This window comes from Camelus dromedarius, chromosome 11, assembly GCF_036321535.1.
Source record: "Camelus dromedarius isolate mCamDro1 chromosome 11, mCamDro1.pat, whole genome shotgun sequence".
In the NCBI taxonomy this organism is placed as follows: Eukaryota; Metazoa; Chordata; class Mammalia; order Artiodactyla; family Camelidae; genus Camelus; species Camelus dromedarius.
Genome location: NC_087446.1, coordinates 63,651,739 through 63,667,297, shown reverse-complemented (window position 1 = coordinate 63,667,297; position 15,559 = coordinate 63,651,739). Strand labels below are relative to the sequence as shown.

The 15,559-nt window shown below is 36.7% G+C and overlaps 2 long non-coding RNA genes across 3 annotated transcripts in view; one reads left to right on the top strand and one right to left on the bottom strand.

Annotated features, from left to right (window-relative positions):
• Positions 1-15,559, bottom strand: part of LOC135322408 (uncharacterized) — a 109,166-nt gene that overhangs the window by 31,164 nt on the left and 62,443 nt on the right. The gene's annotated exons all lie outside the window — the stretch shown is intronic.
• LOC116150253 (uncharacterized) overlaps positions 1-15,559 on the top strand; it is a 116,607-nt gene that overhangs the window by 65,104 nt on the left and 35,944 nt on the right. For both annotated transcript variants that reach the window (XR_010382965.1, XR_010382966.1), the window contains exon 3: positions 6,530-6,737. This is a non-coding gene — a long non-coding RNA (uncharacterized LOC116150253). The remainder of the gene's footprint in view (positions 1-6,529; positions 6,738-15,559) is intronic.

The window sequence follows — 15,559 nt, the reverse complement described above, 5'->3', positions numbered from 1 at the left end:
TATGCATAGTGTGTTCCTTTTTATTACGGAGTAGTATGCCAGGACAGATGATGGTTTGCAAAACTGTTCACTTTTTGAAGAACATCTGGATGGTATCCAGTTTGGGGCTGTTATCACTAGAGCTGCTGTTAACATCTCGTCCAGGTTTTTGTGTGACTCTGTCTTCATTACTTTGCAATGAATGCTCAAGAGTGCAGTTACTGGGTTGCACGGTAGTTATACATCTAATTTTTAGCAGAAACTGCCAAACTGTTTTCTGGAATGGCTGTATTACTTTGTTTCTACAGCAATGGTTGAGTGAGTCAGTTTTTTTTTCTTACATCATCAGCATTTAGTGTTGTCACAATTTTTGAATTTAGCTGTTTTGATAGATGTGTACTGATAACTCACTGTGGTTTTAGTTTGCATTTTTCTGATGGTTAATGATGTTGAATTTCTTCACTTGCATACTTGCCATCTGTAGACCCTCTTCGGTGAAATGTCTGTTCATATCTTTTGCCCAGTTTCTATTTGGATTGTTCGTTTTGTACTGTTACTTTTTAGGGTTTTTTATATGTGTTAGGTACTATTCCTTTCTCATGTACATGGTTTGGACATATTTTCTCCTAAGGTATGCAAGTGTTTTCATCCTCTGCAGAGGGACTTTTGCAGAAAAGTTTTCAATTTTCATAAGGTTCAATTTGTCATTTTTTTTTTTCCTTTTCTGTGTTGTGCTTTTGGTGTCAGGTGTAAGACTCTCTGCCTAACTCTAGATTTTAAAAATTTTGTCCTACTTTTTAAATAAGAGATTTATAGTTTTACACCTAAATTCATGATCCATTTTGAGTTAATTTTTACTGTAAAATGTGAAGGTTGAGTAGAGGTTCATCTTTTTGTCTCTGGATGTTTAGTTTCTCCATCACCACTTGTTTAAAGGTTCCAGTTTCAGTTGCTCCGTGGAATTTATTTTTCACCTTTGTCAAAAACCAGTTGGCTGTGCTTTGTGCTCAGCTTTTCCTAGGTCCTCCTGCCATTCCTGGGACACACCAGGCTCACTTGCACGTCAAGCCATTGTTCTCACTTTTCCTGCTGCCTGGAATGCTCTCTATTGCCAAGTGCGTGACTCCCTTCCTTAGCTCCTTCTGATCCTCACCCAGTGCCACCTTCACCATGAAACCTCCCTTTTCTTCCTCGTAAAACTGCAGCCTCTTCCTCCAATTCTATTTCCTCTCATATTTTTTCTATAGCATTTATTATTACCTGAATAATGTGTTTTTCTTACTATTCCATATATGTGATCCTGAAAAATTCCTATGTTCTGTAAAATTGTACACTAATATAACAGAACCCAAGAGATCACCCAAAACCTATTGAACTTTGCAGCCAGGACACTAAGGCAAAATAATGTTCCTAGTAACTTTCTTCATCGATTGGCTGTTTTGATAAAAAGGAAGAAGCTGCCCGAGTTTATTTATCTGCACTAGCAGCTTCTCTGAATAGTGTGAAGTAGTGAGAGGTGAGGTGGTCTGCAGCAGCCATTGTGCGCACTAAACTAAGGAAAACACTTCTTTAATTTTAGGGTAGTCTTGTTTATTGTTACTGTTGTTGCTAATTGTTTCCGTATAGTTTGAAGCTTTACTCTTTAGTGAGTGAAAAAGATGATCTGTGATCACATTCCTCATTGCAACTCACCCTTCTGAAACTACCATTCATTCAGTTGTGGTGCAATATCAAGAATAGTCACAATTACCTGAAAAGGCTGCTAAAACACTCCCTTTTCCAACTACTCATCTGTGGGAGGCTGGATTTTTTCATATCCCTCAATTTGAAGCAACATAATTGCAAAAGACTAAATGCAAAAGCATATCTGAGAATCTAGTTTTGTTTTATTAAGCCAGACATTGGAGAAATTTGGAAAAAAATATGAAACTCTTGCCACTCTTTTCAGTAATATTTTTGGTTGGGGATAATAAAGTTATTTTTCAAAAAATTTTTTATGATAACATACAATAACTTTAATGTTATTATTTTAAATTAATTAATAAATATATTAAAAGTTCCCAGTTTTGCTTTCTAATATGAATATAGGAATCTGTAACTCACATAAACAAGAATTTTGGGGTTATCATGAATTTTTTTGTAAGTTGTAAAGGGGTTCTGAGACCAGAAGTTCTGAGAACCACTGCTCTAAAAAAAGTTGGGTTTGTTATTTTGTTGATTGGGAAACGCAAGTGTAGGAGGTTGAGTTACCCAAGGTCACAGAGCTGGTCTGGGTGGAGCTGGGGCGAAGCCAGCAGTTTCGCTCCAGGGCCCTTGCTCTGAGCTGCTGGGATGCACGGGCACTTCTCTGAGAAACCCCGATGGTTCGTCATAGCTTTGCTGATATCAGTGGGCCTTATCTATCTGAATTTAGATATCCTTCAGAAGTTCTTTTCCCATGTAATTTTCTTGGTTTAAATTGAAACCTTCACCATTTAGGGATCTTTTGAGTCCCAGTATTTATGACAGTGCACGTGTGACAGAGACTCACCAGTCACCATTGATCAGGGAAAGATAAATCTCATCTGAGTTTCTTTTCTTGGACTTTATGGCCTTTTATTTGATGAGTTGGGTTTTTAGGATTATATGAAAGAAATGCTGTACCATATTCAAGAAAAAGATTGGTTATTTCTGATAACCCTTCTCTTATTTTGGTCAGTCATGCTTTTTCACTACAAACCATAGAAATGACAATTTAGTGCAATTCTACTTTGAAGTAAAATATTGAGAGCTGGGAGCTTATTTCAGTTTGGAGAAATAGGGGAATTGTTTTTATCCCACTGCCTCTTATTATTAATTTATATGCTGAAATAGATTAGCAGAGCGCAGGATCAAACCAGTACATAAGTACAACCATTTATTGTTTCTCCCATCAGCTTCACTGTCGATTAATCTCTCTGAACGCTTGAATAGTTTCTTAGGGGAAGATATTGGAAGGGCGGTTTTACCCCATGAGTTCCCTTAAATATGCTGTTAATTCGCATGGATTTTAGGGAAAACAGAGATAATCAGTTTGACTTCCCCCGACTGAATGCATCGGCAAGCTGTTCACAGTACTGTTTAATGGAAATCTCTGGGACTCCTCCTGATTTCCTGTTTTCACATGCACAGACCCGAGTATCAGGAGAACATGCAGACAACTGCTCTACTCGGAGGAAATCCCACACTGGGCAGATGAACTTTTGAATCCAGAATGATGAGCTTACCCTGAGATCCAGGCATGTGCAGTGCCTGCTTTCCTCCACCTCCTCCGACTACAGCGCCCCCCAGAGGAGAGTGGGAAGAGAAGCGAAGAAGTCTCTTCCTTCCACTCACCAAGTACTCAGGTGTCCTGGCCCCCGGCCCCCCAGACTCTGTCCCCAGCCAAGCGTAGCCGTTGCTGCCACCCCCCAGGCCATTGCTCATGTCAGAGGCCTCGGGTCCTGCTCCCCTTTCACAGCTGGGCCTGGCACACACACACTGAGTCAAATCAGCTCATGAAAGTTCCCTCTGAGCTGGGATGAGGAGTGCATTTATTTAAAAAAATTCTCATCTGTACAAGGAGAGAGGCAGTTTTTTAACAAGACTTCCAAAGCCTTTGGCAGCCACCGTGTGGCCGCAGCAGCGTGCGGAGAGATGTAAGGCCAGAGCCCCAGCCCCGTGAGCCTGGGCCTGTCTGCATGCTCTGGGCTCCTGGGCGCAGGAGCCCCTGCAGCGTCTGCCCCAGCTGCCATGCGAACCCCTCCACCAGGGCCCCCTGAGCCCCTTCAGTGGCCACCTCAGACCTTCGTGCTCTCACCTCATGCAGTGTCTGTGGCCAGCCTCTTGCTCCCTGGGCCATGACTCCCCAGGGTGGGGACCAGCTGCATCCCCAGAGCCACCAGGAGATATCAACAAACCCTAACCCTAACCCTGACCCTAACCTTAAGGGTGATGAGGTATGGAGTGTCTCCAAGGCTGCTCCGTGTGCATGAGCATGTGTGTGCACACACGTGCACCCACTGATTGGTGCCACTGATCCATATCCACGAGTTATTCTGTCTTATAACTCAAGCATTGCTTTATTATATCCTAGAAAACTGCTTTTAGATCATTGATTGAACTATAGACCTTCCTCTTGCCCACATTAGGAGGTGACATCTTCCAAAAGACAGGTCTTGTATATATGTATAAGTAAGAATTAAATATGTATGTCATCCCCTCACATATTTAATTTGTGGCTTCCCAATCGAATGTGCACAGTAAAGGCTAACTTTCCATAACAGGAGAACTTTTAGGAAGTAAGAAGGAATTAGCCACCAGGGAGAAGACAGGGCATCAGGCAGGAGTTTGGTATAGAATCATTCTAAAGCTGCTATAGCTCAATAAATAAGTGGAATTGACATTGTATCATGCCAGAGCATCTGCTATTGAAGACCGATTTTAATATACTTTGATATAAGTGGAAAATTGTGTCAGAACAGCATGGGAAATGAAGCACACTGCATCTATCTGTACTCCTGCAGTGTGTCTCAGAGCTGCTCAGTTTTGAGGAAAAGTATCTTGTCAGGAGACAATAGAATTATTTTCCTTGTTGGAATTTTTGTAGCTTCCAGAAGCACATCTGCAGGTGATTCTGTAAAAGTCTAGAGTTGAATTAAGTAACAGGGAATTTTAGCCTATTGAAATCTAGGAGAACTGAAATATTTTTGTCTACCACCACCACCACCACCAGGCAAGCACATGTACACCCAGAGAGACTTCACATCAGAGGAAATGACAAAGCTGGTTCTGTTACTGAGGCCAAACTTGTTCTGCTCACTGCACAACAGTGATAAATAAATAAATCAGGAGACGAGGTTTTGGGGCAAGGAATAGTAACTTTCAGAAAGCTGGCAGACCAAGAAGATGGGGGACTAACGTCCTGGAGAACTATCTTGCCCAAGTCAGAATTCAGGCTCCTTTTAAACTAAAAAGGGGAGGGGGTGTGGTTGGTTGTGCAAACTTCTTGCTGCAGGCATTCCTTGTTCTTGCAGCCATCCATGTGGGTCAGGCTATGGTGTCCCTGTAAACCTCCAACAAAACATAGGTTATTATCTATTTTGCAACTTGCCATCTCTACTTAAGTGCAGAAGTGCTAACATCCTTAAAGGTCAGAGCCCCAAGAATAGGCTTTCCTGTAGATTCAGGCCAAAGGCAACGTTGTTTTACAAAAGGTGCAGAGCCAGCAAGATTAAGCCTGGAAAACAGGACACAGCGCTTAAAACTAAAGGAACAGATCCAATATGGCATCAGACTTGTTCTCCTTATTACAGTTCTAGTTTGGGGAAATTTTGCAATAGAAAATCCCCTTAGTTGTTTTTCTTGCTTTGCCTGAGATCTTATTGGTTTGTGGTCTCACAGTGTCTAAACCGTATGTTCAGATGAATACTATTAAAATCATATGGTGCAGAAAACATATCTGTTCTGCTTCAAAAAAAATGACTGAAACATTTAGCTTTGTTTATTCCCATAGAATTTGGATTGAATCTATTCTCGACTTTCCTCTTCCTTCAAACCAGTTTTTTTACTGGAGGGTTTAAAGCCCAAATTAAAGAATTTTGGAGAAAACTCATGTCATTCATAAGAACTTTACATCCGAATTTAACACTGACCCATATTTATACTTTTAATCAAGGAACACACTAAATTTTGTTAGTCGATCATTTATGACGTTTTTAACTTTGTCTATGTAATCTTTTGGAAGTTGAGAGGCTTAGACAATTTAACAAAACAGGTATCATTGCTTGACTCTGTGAATGGAACAATCCCAGTATAGCTTCCTGCTAGTATATTTTATTAGAAATAATAAAGAATTCTTGCTCTCTAATAAAGCAATAGACAGAAGCAATACTGAGTGTTTCAAATAAATCAGACTATGGGTTGACTTATCTAAACAAGTCAAGATAGTATAGAAAAAAATGTATGAATTTGAAGAAAAACATTTTATGCAATTAATATTCTATTTTTAAGAAGCAAATGATAAAAAAACAAATTTTTAATCATTTATCTACAAAGGAGTTATATAAAGCCAACTTATTTTCATAAGTGTTATATATACAAAAGGGCTATCTAAATGTACATTATTAAAGATTAAATTATACCAAATAGATCTCCAAGGTTGATTGATTTTCATATTTCTAATTTTTGAAAATATAAATTACATATAACATATCCAAGCAGCTCTTCAGTTATCCACAGTACCGTAGTCTACAGTTATACTTACTGTACTTAAAAAATGTAATAGGCAAGGATCAGGCCCTTGCATTTGAACTGCCACTGGACTTCTGGATATTCCCTTAGGTTAAAGACTAAAAGTAAAGTAACTACTCTACTTTAAAGCAGTTGCTCAAAGATTTTAAGATATTCACTAGCTATATCCAGTTTACAGGAAAGAATTAAGTTTTCTGAATCTTAAAAAAAAATCTACTGCTGAAAATGAAATTCTGTCATGTCTGTTGACCATAACTATAAAGGCTCTAAATTAATGCTCCCTTTACTCTTTTCCTCCCAGCATAAGCCATGATCATCGCTTTCACACCAGACACGATATCCTGCCCAGTGTATTACTGGTCCTTCTCCATCCCACCCTAGGGGGACCACCTGCATGACACCATGAAGGGACACATCAACAAAATACTCTGCTAGTTCAGCATCATGGACTTCAAAAGCAGAAGCAAGGAAAATCCATGCATTAGGGTTAATAACCATACCTCATGCAGGTAAGTCCTGTTTACAGGTGTTTAAAAATGCTTTTCATCTTCTATAGGACTTTTATTGTAATATAATTGTGTTTAGTATCACAGCTGCCAGAGGTTTTTTTTTTCCTAGTTTTCTTTTCAATTAAACTTAAAAAAGGAAAAGATAAAAGTTAATACAGACTAGGGTTAGAACCTTCAAACCAAACCATAAAGCAACATTTTAAAATGAGAGTTTCAAGGGATTACAGGGAGATGGATCCAGGAGAAAACTTTTTTTTTTCTGTTTTACATTTGAGTGCTTTATTTTGTGTTAAAAATGTTTTTTTCTTCTTTTTCTCTTTTTAAACGTTTTTATTGAGTAATAGTCATTTTACAGTGTTGTGTCAAATTCCAGTGTAGAACATAATTTTTCAGTTATACATGAACATACATATATTCACTGTCACTTTTTTTTCACTGTGCAAGAGAAAACTCTCATATGTTAGAAATGAAGAAACTCTTAAGAGTTCCAAAAAGTAAGATAATTCAATTGTTATGAGTAATGTTTTAAGCACACCCTGATGATCCTGAATGATGATCCCTGAGGATCCTGAATGATGACAAACTAGCACACTTAACAAAGCAACACAATGTAACCTGGTAACCACTAGTTTGTTCTCTAATAAGTCTTTCTTGTTATATTCACTAGTTTATAATTCGTTGTATTTTTTAGAGTCCACGCATAATTGATATCATGCAGTATTTGTCTTTCTCTGTCTGACTTATTTCACCAAGCATAATACCCTGCAAGTCCATCCATGTTGTTGTAAATGGCAGATTTTCATTTTTTATGGCTGATTAGTATTCCATTGTATGTATGTGTGTGTGTATATATGTATGTGTGTGTGTGTGTATGTGTGTGTATATATATATACACCAAGGAACATATGGTAGTTCCATTTTTAGCTTTTTGAGGAACATCCATACTGTTTTCTACAGTGGCTACACCAATTTACATTCTCACCAACAGCATATGAGGGATTCCTTTTCTCCATATCCCTGCCAACATTTGTTTGTGTTCTTTTAGATGACCATTCTGACAGGTGTGAGGTGATGCCTCATTTTGGGTTTCATTTGCATTTCTCTGATTATTAGTGATGTTGAGCATCTTTTCATGTGCTTGTTGGCCATCTGTATGTCTTATTTGGCAAAATGTCTATTCAGGTCTCCTGCCCATTTTTCAATTGAATTGTTATACAAATATAGTTTATAATGATATATGTAACAAACATCGAATCTCCTAAATATATGAAGCAAACATTGAAAAACTTGAAGGGAGAAGTAGACAGTTCTACAATAATAGTAGGAGACATCAATAACACACTTTCAATAATAGGTAGAACAACAAGACAGAAGGTCAATAAAGAAATAGGGGGCTTGATCAACATTAGAGATCAGTTGAACCTAAGAGATATATATATAAAACTCCACTTCACAACAGCAAAACACATTTTTCTCTAGTACCTATGGAATATTCTCCAGGTTACACTATGTCAGGCCACAAAAATGTCTCAATAAATTTAAAAAGATTGAAATCATATAAATAATCTTTTAAATCAAAATGGAATGAAACTAGATATCAATAGCAGAAGAAAAACTGGGAAGATCCACTAATGTGAGGAATTAACACCCTTAAACAACCCATGGGTCAGAGAAGGTATCATAAGAAAATTTAGGAAAACTGAGTCAAATGAAAATGAAAACATAGCATATAAAACTTAGGGATTCTGTAAAAGTAGTACTAAGAAGGAAATTTATACCTGCAAATGCTTACATTAAAAAAAGAAAGATTCCCAAATCAACAATTTACACCTTAAAGAACTAAAAAAGAACAAACTAAATGCAAAACTAGTGGCAGGAAATTAATAATAAAGATTCAAGCAGAGATATTCAAAATGAGAACAGAAAAGCTACAGAGAAAAATCAATAAAACCAAGAGTTGCTTTATTGAAACCATAAACAAAATTGACAAACTTTTCGCTAGGTTGACTATGGAAAAAAGAGACAGACTCAAATAACTAAAATCATAAATGAAAGAAGGGATATTACAATAAAATTTACAGAAATAAAGTGTTATAAGAGCATTATGAAAAATTGTACACCAACAAATTGGATATCTGAGATGAAATGGACAAATTCCTAGAATCACAAAACCTACCAAGACTGAACCATAAAGAAATAGAAAATCTAAACATCCAAAACTAGTTAGGAGACTGAATCAGTCATCAAAAATCTTTCAACAAATAAAAGCTCAGGACCAGAAGACTTCACTTGTGAAGTCTACCAAACATTTACAGAAGAATTAACACTAATTCTCCCCCAAACTCTTCCAAGAAATTGAAGAGGAGGGAACATTTCCAGACTCATTTTATGGTGTCAGCATTACACTGATACCAAATCCTGACAAGGACACTATAAAAATTGCAGATCAGTATCCCTGATGAAAATTCTCAAGAAAATGTCAGCAGAATTTAACAGCACATTTTTAAGTATTATACACTGTGACCAAGTGGAATATATTCCTAGAATGCAAGAATGGTTCAACATACAAATATTAATCAATTTAATATGCCACAGTAGCAGAATAAAGGTGAAGGGAACCCATGATCATCTCAATTTATGCAGAAAGAGCATTTACATAATTTAACACCTTTTAATGATGTAAACCCTTAACAAACAAGAATAAAAGATAACTACCTCAACATAATAAATGCTACATATGAAAGCCCACAGCTAACACACTGAATGGTGAGGCTGAGAGCTTTCTCTCTAAGAAAGCTTAATAAAGAGACTAAATTCTTCACAAGGAAACTCACAAAATACCATTAAATAGGATAATATTCAAGATTCTCTATGTCTTTTTTATAGACCAAAAAAAGCCACCCCCAAAGCAAAAAACTTACACCAGGAACATAATGATAAGAGTCCCTGGTTGAGGACAGCAATGAACAGGAGACTACAGTAGACAGGCGACTAGATTGTATAGTAGGAAATATTTAGGCCCATTACATAAAATTTATATTGGTCAATAGACACATTAGTCAATGGAATAGAATAGAAATCCCAGAAATAGCCCCTACCCAAGGACAGGCAACTGATTTTTGACAAATATACAAAAAGCAATTTTTGAAAAGTCTTTTCAACCAATGGTACTGGGACAATTGGATATGCATAGAAAAAAATTAACCTTGACCTAAGTCTTACACCTGATGCAAAAATTAACTCAAAATGAATCATACACCTTCATGTAAAACATAAACTGTAAAACTTTTAGATGATAGCATAGGAGAAACCATGGGGAGCTGATGCTGAGTGGTGACTTCTTAGACTTGACACCAGAAGCATGACCTATAAAGGGGAAAAAATCAGCATATTGGACTTCATCAGAATGAAAAATGTTTGCTATATGAAAGAGACTGTTGAGAGGATAAAAAGAGAAGCTAGAGCAAGGGAGAAAATATTTGCTAACCACACATCTGAACAAGGATTCATCTCTTAAGTCCATTATCAAAACTCCACAGTAAAATAAAGAAACAAAGACAATTCAATTCAAAAAATGGGCAAAAGTCATTAAAAGGCATTTCACTAATGATATAGGATTGGAAAATACACACATGAAAAGATAGGTGATATTAGTAGTCATTTATGGAAGAAGTGAGCTTTAAGCCTGACCTCAGAATTTCATAAATTAATAGGAGTGTAAAACATAAGCTCAGAGATCCCAATGGATCCCAGTAATGTTCTTTCATCTACCATTTACTTTTAACTTTGTTAGTTGATCATTTATGACGTTTTAAACTTTGTCCATGTAATCTTTTGGAAGTTGAGAGTCTTAGACACTTGATCTAACAAAACAGGTATCATTGCTTGACTCTGTGAATGGAACAATCCCAGTATAGTTTCCTGCTAGTATGTTTTATTAAAAATAATAAAGAATTCTTGCTCTCTAATAAAGTAACAGACAGAAGCACATACTGAGTGTTTAAAATAAATCAGACTGGGTTGACTTATGTAAACAAGTCAAGATAGTACTGGGAAAAAGTATGAATTTGAAAGAAAATACATTTTATGCAATTAATATTCTATTTTTAAGAAGCAAATGATAAAAAAACAAATTTTTAATCATTTATCTACAAAGGAGTTATATAAAGCCAACTTATTTTCATAAGTGTTACATATACAAAGGGGCTACCTGTTTTGTTAGTTTAAATTTTTCTGCAATAAACTAGCATTATGTCTAGTATAGTTCTGTTATATATATGTATATAGTTTATATATTTTTTCAGATATTTAGGAATACTTGAACACTACTTCATTTTATTGAAGTTATTTATTTAGACAATTTTAGGTATAGTAATGGTGTTTAAATGTCATGTTTTAGAGATAAATAAACACTAAAGTATTGACTAATAAAATATTATGCCTTTTTTTTTTTTTTTTTTTTTTTACAAATAACCCAGTGAGGGATGGAAGACATTGGGTGGGAGTGTGGATGAAGCAAGACTGAGGAAAAATTGAAAGAGTTCAATTTGGGTGAAAGGTATATATTGGCTCATTATAATATTCTAATTTCCACAACTTTGAAATTTTTCACAGTAAAGATTAAACTAAATTAAAATATATGTACATGCATGTTTCTATGTGAATAGGAAAATAAAATCTGAAAAGATACATGTCAAAATGTTAACCATGGTTATCTCTGGCATGTAAAATTGGAGAGAAGGAAAGAGAAATTTCTATTTTAACTTTACAGATGTTGAGAATTGCACAATGAACGTATTTTTAAATTAGAAACAATGACTATGAAATTCATGATTGCTTTTTATAATTAATCCCTTTAATCAGTGGATTATACATTATAGGAAGTTTTCAAGTTTGTAAAACTTTAAGAAGACTCAAATATTGCTAGAACTGTAAAGAAAGAAATGCACATAAAACATATTGATGAAGCTAAACTCGAACCTCTTGTCCACAATGTGATCCAGATATTATGATTCTTTTTAAAAAGAAAATAAAATAATCCAAATGCACTGGCTAATCCACCAGATATACATTTATTTCTTTAAGGCATAACAACAGAGTTGGGAAAATTACATAGTGGAAATATTCAACAATGATCCAGAAGAATGAATTTACCTTGGGCTCAGTTCTTGAAATTTGAGTCTTTGAAAATACACTTAATTATATTCATAACCACTAGGGCTCTGTGTCTTCTTTAAAATGTGAAACTAATGATGCATTTTTAGAAAACAAAAGAGATCACAAAACTTATTCTAACTTGGTGCTAAGTAGATAAGAAACTGTCTTTGGGACAGTCTCTGGTCTTACCTAAAACAAAATGCCAGGAAATTTGTGAAAGATAGGGATGGGTCCCCATTAAGACACTTCTTTTATTTACTCCTGAGATGACTGAGAAGAATGTTGTTTGTAAATTAAAAAACAAAACAATACTGCCCCTAGTGATGGATTTATATTTTCAGTCATTATTTGAATTTTTTTTTTTTTTCAAATGGAGGGACTGGGAATTGAACCCGGGATATCATGCATGTTAACGTGCTGAATCACTGAGCTATGTCCCCCACCCTGAACTGATGCACTTAGAATATTGATGTTCAAAGTGATCACTGATACAGCTGGGTTAATATCTATTACAGCCCAGGTTTTCTTGCTCCAGCACTGATTCCTGTGGCAGTTTCTGCTGGTGAGTCTCTGCTCTAGTGACCCATGTCTCCCTATATTTACCTGTATGTCTCTCCAAACTTGGAAGTAGCAGCTTGTCATGTGTCCTCTCTTTTCTTATGGATCCTAGAAGAGTTGCTGATTTCTCAATCCATTAAACTTTTTACTTATTGTTAGAATGAAGTAGTGACTTCCAGTCTCTTTGCATGTGGAGCTAGAAACTGGACATCTTTCTTAAGATTTTGAACAAAGAAATATGGAAAAAAGTCCAAGTCTGTGGGAGGCAGCTGAGCAAATAAGTTACAGAATTCAGCTGAGGTGGCTGTGCTGGTCAGTGTGGGAGAAAATTTACAACAGAAGGAGAGGAGGGTGATCGGTTAGAGGGATGGTGAGGCTCCCTGCAACCACCAAGACACTACATTTCCAGTTCTTTTGGCCAGGCAGTTTTATGCAGGAGCCAACCGGATCAGCAGCCCTGAACAAAAATATTTTGTTTACAGAACTATTCGAATTGGCTGAGAATAGTTTGCCTGTCAATAAATATTGAGGTAAAAGATACTACTGAATGCAAAGCAAAGTTCTAAGGTTGGAAGTAGAGTGGCACAAGAAGGAGAGAACCTATGGTTTTCCATAAAATCATAGGTCCACAGATGAGAGAGTTGAGAAATATGTATTTTGGGATCCTTAGAGTTTTGGACATAAATCAAGCCACTTTACCCAATCGTTAAATTCAAAGGTTTCTTTTTTTTTTCTTTAAGTAGTCTAAGTTACCTCTAAGTTTACCTCCAAGTTTACTTCAATAAACTTGATGTGTCCTTCACAAAAGTGAATATAGCTCACTTGTGTGGTATATGTTTGTGTGGCTAAAAAATCACTTTGAATTTATTTTTCTACTTCACTGAGTGCCTGTATGTGCTGGATTCTCTGTGCCAAAGATACAATGGAAAATAATCCAATTTCCAATTTCCAGAATTCGAATTCTCATCACTCTGTAAGTAAGTAAGAAGAGTAGGGACATACTAATTTTACACTGGAAAGATTTTGTCTCATGGAATACTAGTTGCAGATACAGAGTGGTGCTTGATTTATTTATACACTGTTTTTCCTGACCACTATTTTTATTCCACTTCTTCATGGTCCTAAGTTGCCTAATTACTCTAATTTTATGCCAGCTACTTGAGAGTGAATCTAGAAGTGGAAGGTAAAGCAGACAGTCACAAATTAGCTTCTAGGTAAACATATTGCCCACTGGTGATTTTTCTTGTAAGAACCTTAGGGTATTCAAAAGCTAAGTTACCTAGGGTATTCAAAGAATAAGGTGACAGTCCAGTGACATTTATAAATAGCCATTGCATGCAATCTGTTAGGTCTTAGGAACTAAGTAACACAGTCACTCTTCTTTTGCCATAAATATCAAGAGAAAACTTGACAAGTTTATAAGAAGTAAGTTTTTTAAATCTTTAAGAGAATAACATATTACATGGGAGGTATATCAAGGAATTATGTATTTAAAGTTTCACAGAAAGATGATACACGAGATAATGTTACTGAATTCCTCTACAGTAAATAGTGCTGGTCTTATGGATTTCAGAAAGGAAATATTTATGTGAATTAGGCTGGGTAAAGATACTCCCTAGAAACACTTACCATGGTTTCTCAGCAACTTTCCTACAGCCAGTTTCAAGTTAAAGGCAGTTTGCACTGGAAAACCTAGTAGGAGCAAGTGCCTCCCTTTATGTATATGGGTAGGCCAGTCAACCTAACACAGAAACTATGGGTTCCCAAGAAGCTGGGTGAAGGATGGCTTCCACACACATTCCGATCCCAGAATGGAACATGTGGAAAAGCTTTCAGTTAGCCTGAAAGGTAAGGGTACATCTAGAAACACTTACCCTGATATCCTAGCATGTTTCCTAGAGAAGGTTTCAAGGTAAAGGCAGTTTGCTCTGGAAAACTGAGTTCGAGTGAGTGCCTCCCCTTATGTTTATAGTTAGGCCTGTGAACCTACCACAGAAACTGTTCCCAACAAAGTAGGAGGACAGCTTCCACACACATTCGGATCCCAAACTGGAACATGTTAGGAAGCGTTCATTTAGCTACCATTAATGGCAAAGTTACATCTAGAGACACATACTCTGATTTCTCAGCATGTTTCCTAGAGAAAGTTTCAAATTAAGGCAGTTTGTGCTGGGAAATCGAGTTGGAGTGATTGCTCCCCTTATATATATAGGTAAGCCTGTCAACCTAACACAGAAATTCTATCAACAAGGTAGTTGAAGGACAGCTTCCAACACATTCGGATCCCAGATTGGAACATGTGGAGAAGCGTTCATTCAGCTAGCCAGAATAGCCATGTACATCTAGAAACAATTACCCTGAAATAAAAATCAAGCTCTGTAGAGATGGTTTGAAGGTAAAGGTTTGAGCTGGAAAGCCGACTTGGAGAGAGTGCCTCTCATTATGTATTTAGGAAGGCCTGTCAACATAACACAAAAAATGTGTTCCCAACATGGTAGGTGAATAACAGCTTGCACACATGTTCAGATCAAAAAATGGAACATATGGGGAAGCCTTCATTCAGCTAGACTGAAAGTGAAGGGTACAAGTATAAACAACACGAATTCTCAGCAAATTTCAAAGAGCTGGATTCAAGGGAAAGGACGTTTGTGCTGAAATACTGAGTTGGAGCGAGTGCCTCCCCTTATATATATATGTAGGCCAGTGCGGAGCCTCCCACTTGTAGCTCCTCCCCTCTCACCACCTACACAAGTGGGAACACTTGTAGTGTTTATATCTAAACTACAAAAGGAGGAAAGGTTTCTAAATAGACTGCATATTAAAGGCTGAGCCTGAAGTTCCCTTTCTATGAAAACAGAACGCCTGCGATGCTTTACCAGCATTCCTGCTAATGCCACAACCAGCACGATGAGACAGGCGCAGAAGGCAGATGAGCCACAGCACCCAGACTTGCTTATCCAGAGGCTGCCGACTTGTGTTGTCATTCAGGTGCTTTTTCTTTTTTAAGATATATCTGGTTTGGAATATTTTCCTGTTCACATGAAGATGGGCAGGGAATTAAAAAAAAAAAAAAAAGACATGAAATTTCCCTGCCTGTACTGCAAAAT